Consider the following 4,310-nt stretch of genomic DNA (forward strand, 5'->3'; position numbering starts at 1 on the left):
CAACATTCGTTTCGGCCCATAGAGGGTCCTATGAGAGATAAAAAATAATTAAGTATGTAGAAAAATCGCTATTTCATTACTTCAATGCAGACTATTAGTTATTGTAATTATCTTATACTCCAATTAATTTTATGGTACTTTCACGTACTATATAATGCATATTTATTGTCAAAATTGATTTCGAAAATTTTATATATCTGTGTAGTTTTTCAGAAGAAAAAATTTAAAAAAATTGGCATCAAATTTTTTAAATTTTTTTTTTCAAAAAATTTTCCAATATTAAAACTAGTAAACAGTAATAAATTTCATTTATATGAGAGTCGAAATATAATACTCATTTTCCCAAACTGATGGAATTTTTTCATATTTAATGTGTATCCAAAAATGTGATTTATAAAAAAAAAAAATTTTTTTTTATATTGTTAGATCTTGCAAAAAAATCTGAAATAATTTATGTGATTGCATAAAATTAAATTGCATTTATAAAAATGTTTTCAAATTTGTTTGGCGGGAAATTTGAACTTAAAAAAATATTTCAGTTTTCAATGATTTTCTTTTTTTCTTGAAAGGTCAACCGTACTATATAAACAAAATTTGTAAGTATTTGTCGCTTTAATAGACACATTTTTTTTCTTAATTTTTTTTATTGCACAACTGGTAAAAAAATGAAAAAAAAAAAAAGTTTCAAAAAAATTTAAATTTTTTGCCAAAAAATTAAAATATTATTAAAAAAAATTGTCCTGTGAATTGTTCAATATTTTGTCAAAACATTGCTATTTTTGAAATATTATTCATACAATTATCTTTATACCTGATATCCTAGCTAATGCCAACTTTTAAAGTTAAATATTTCAAAAATTAGCTAGGATATCAGATATAAAAATAATATTATAAAGATAGCAATGTTTTGACAAAATATTGAACAATTCACAGGACATAGATATCAACGGATTTTCCACTTAAAGTGACATATCACTTCAAATTTTGTGTATACAGTACAGTTGATCTTTTATGAAAAAAATCGAATTGAAATATTAAACATTTTTTAAGTTCAAATTTCCCGCCAAACAAATTTGAAAACATTTTTATAAATGCAATTTAATTTTATGCAATCACATAAATTATTTCAGATTTTTTTGCAAGATCTAACAATATGAAAAAAAAAATTTTTTTTTTTAAATCACATTTTTGGATACACATTAAATATGAAAAAATTCCATCAGTTTGGGAAAATGCGTATTATATTTCGACTCTCATATAAATGAAATTTATTACTGTTTACTAGTTTTAATATTGGAAAATTTTTTGAAAAAAAAAATTTAAAAAATTTGATGCCAAATTTTTTTTTTTTAAAAATGCCAATTTTTTTTTTTTTTTTTTTCTGAAAAACTACAGATATATAAAATTTTCGAAATCAATTTTGACAATAAATATGCATTATATAGTACGTGAAAGTACCATAAAATTAATTGGAGTATAAGATAATTACAATAACTAATAGTCTGCATTGAAGTAATGAAATACCGATTTTTCTACATACTTAATTATTTTTTATCTCTCATAGGACCCTCTATGGGCCGAAACGAATGTTGCCCCCTAAAATTATTCTTCATAAGGCATACATCCTACTAGTTTATTTCAAAATTGACGAGTCACACTTCCCTAGTTTCCCTTGTAAGTGGCACGTGGATTTACTTCTGTCCATACATGCTGATTGTGGGTGTTAAATGCACCATCACGCGTATATGTACATTCATCCGTGAAAAGAACAGTTGCAACAAAAGTCAGGATTTACCGCATTCTTCTGTAGAAACCAGCGGGTAAATCTGAGAAAATGTAAGTAAAAATATTAAAACAAAAATAGTAAAACTTTCAAATGGAAAAAAAATTTTTTTTACTTGTTTATTTTTGTAATTATTTTTTAATGACAGAACGCCGAAATTTTTTGACTTGCAGTGCGGCGGTCATCCATTCTTTGCTCAGGGTTTAGACTAACAAAAACCGATTTGAGAATAATGCTGTAAATTTCTTTTAATGTAAATTATGCAAAAAGGAAGGGTTTTTTTTTTATCGAAAATCTCAAGACAGGAAAATACTAAACAATCTTTCAAAAAATGCTGATTGCAGAATCGTATTAGTACAGATTTTTCCGGAAGAAAAAAAAAATGAACAGAATCCAAAATTCCACCAGCTTTGTATCTCTAATTCTGATTTAGTGACATCCTTGTATTTAACACGTTTCGAAAGATGCTGCTGCACATAGTAAATATACACCAACACAATCGGTTTGTTAGCGAAAATTTAATATAGAAATTAATCAGATTTTACGAGGCTTCTTTAAAATTTAATTGACCCTCTCTAGTATATAATTTAACTTAATTAAATTGAAGTTTAAAAAATTATTCTATTTCCAAAATGCAACTATTATTCATTAACTTTGGATTTTAAAAATATATACTAAAACGTAGGTACGCAGATCAAAAAAGGAATTTTAATTTTCCTTTAACTTCTTACAGGATACAATAAATAAGAATTGGAGACTAGTTAGTCTCATACACGGTTTAACTCAAACCTTCATACTGTCGAAACAAAATATATATAATAAAAATTACAAAAATAAAACAACATGAGCACACATGCGATATTTAAGATATTTCGTGTTTTTGGGACTAAAATGAGAGTTTCGCCCCCGGGTGGGCTCGAACCACCAACCTTTCGGTTAACAGCCGAACGCGCTAACCAATTGCGCCACGGAGGCCATACGAATAGCTCTAGACAGCAACATAAAAAAACATTATTACAGTATTTTGCATAAGCATAAGTTTTCAGTATTACATATTTTGAAAGAAAAATGGAAAGTACTTTTTCTATCTAATAGCTAAGTATCTCAAGAACAACACTTTATTTCTGAATACTCTTCTCCTTCAGCTCTTATAGTTGATTCAAACAGATTCATTAATTTTTGGAGTAAACACCTGAGCAAAAAACAAAAAGTATATATAACTTATTTTTTAAAAAATAAGTTATTAAAAAAAATGGTTGCGATTAAATTTATAATAAATTACATATTTTCGTGACGAGGTGGCCGAGTGGTTAAGGCGATGGACTGCTAATCCATTGGGCTCTGCCCGCGTGGGTTCGAATCCCATCCTCGTCGATATGTTTTTCGATAAGTAAAACGCTCATTTTCTTTTTACCCTTATTAAAGAGTTTTAACTTTTTCTTACATATTAATTTTTAAAAAATCCTTTTTTTCACTTAAATAGTCCACATATCTTTTGAGAAAAAAGAGAAGTAGCAGAAAGAAAAAAAATATCCATAATACTTATTGCACGAATCTGTGCAAGATACTATCGTTTAATAATTTAAAGTTTTGAAAATTCCAAATCATAATTTTTAGATCCGACGAACGGAATAATTTTAAGTCGTGATAAAATCCAGTATTTAATTAAATCGGTTCACCAGTAGTTCAAAAATGAAATTTAAAATTGAACTTTTTCAACAAACTTTAAAAAAAATTCGAAATTTACGATTTAAAATTAAACAGTTTAGAAAATGTAAATCCTTTTAACATCTTATGATTAATGATATTTTCGACCCTCCTGGAATCTAAACAAAGTTATTACTTTTTGCAGGAAATGAAATGAACAAAAACACTTCTTTTTCTGATTCTGTAACTGTTTTTTTTTTTACAAAATATTCTATAGATCTGAAATTCCATAGTGAGTTTTTCTTTTTTTAATATATTAATAAAGCTATTTTTGCAAAGTTTTACTATACACATTTATAATATTTAATTTTTATACCTGAATTCATCGTGTCAACTGGAAGCACAATTTTCATGGATTCAAATTCCTAACCTAAAGAGATTTCCGTGTCGGCGAAATAAACAATCACCAAGTTTAAGCGACTGCAGACTCAGGGCTAAAGAGGCTAGTTCACTCCGCTCTTAGAGCTGAAGCTACGATTTCCCTCCTCATGACGTCACTGTGTCCACAGATCTCGGAGATCGCAAGCAAAGATATAACTTTGCATCTTTCTCTTTGTAAAAATAAGTTAGACTTTTTCTGGTTATTAGCCTTCAAACTTTACGTAATTAACACATTATTTCCGTTCATAAACATAGTTCAAAAAAAACTTTCTTGGTTATTATATTAAAAAAATACCATTTTAAACTTATAAAAATGTTTTGCTAGTTGGTGAAATGACACGATAAATACTTTATTTTAAAAAGTTCAGTTTTAACTTTAACTATTTAAAAAAATGAAGGCATATATCGACACTTTTTTTATCTACATATTCTTTTATAA

General features: G+C 26.9%; 2 non-coding genes across 2 annotated transcripts; one reads left to right on the top strand and one right to left on the bottom strand.

The window, feature by feature from the left end:
* Positions 1 to 2,684: 2,684 nt before the first annotated feature.
* Positions 2,685 to 2,758, bottom strand: TRNAN-GUU (transfer RNA asparagine (anticodon GUU)). Its single transcript has one exon. It is a non-coding gene; the product is annotated as a tRNA-Asn (tRNA).
* Positions 2,759 to 3,075: 317 nt separating this feature from the next.
* On the top strand, positions 3,076 to 3,157 carry TRNAS-GCU (transfer RNA serine (anticodon GCU)). Its single transcript has one exon. It is a non-coding gene; the product is annotated as a tRNA-Ser (tRNA).
* Positions 3,158 to 4,310: the final 1,153 nt, after the last annotated feature.

This window comes from Parasteatoda tepidariorum, chromosome 1, assembly GCF_043381705.1.
Source record: "Parasteatoda tepidariorum isolate YZ-2023 chromosome 1, CAS_Ptep_4.0, whole genome shotgun sequence".
In the NCBI taxonomy this organism is placed as follows: Eukaryota; Metazoa; Arthropoda; class Arachnida; order Araneae; family Theridiidae; genus Parasteatoda; species Parasteatoda tepidariorum.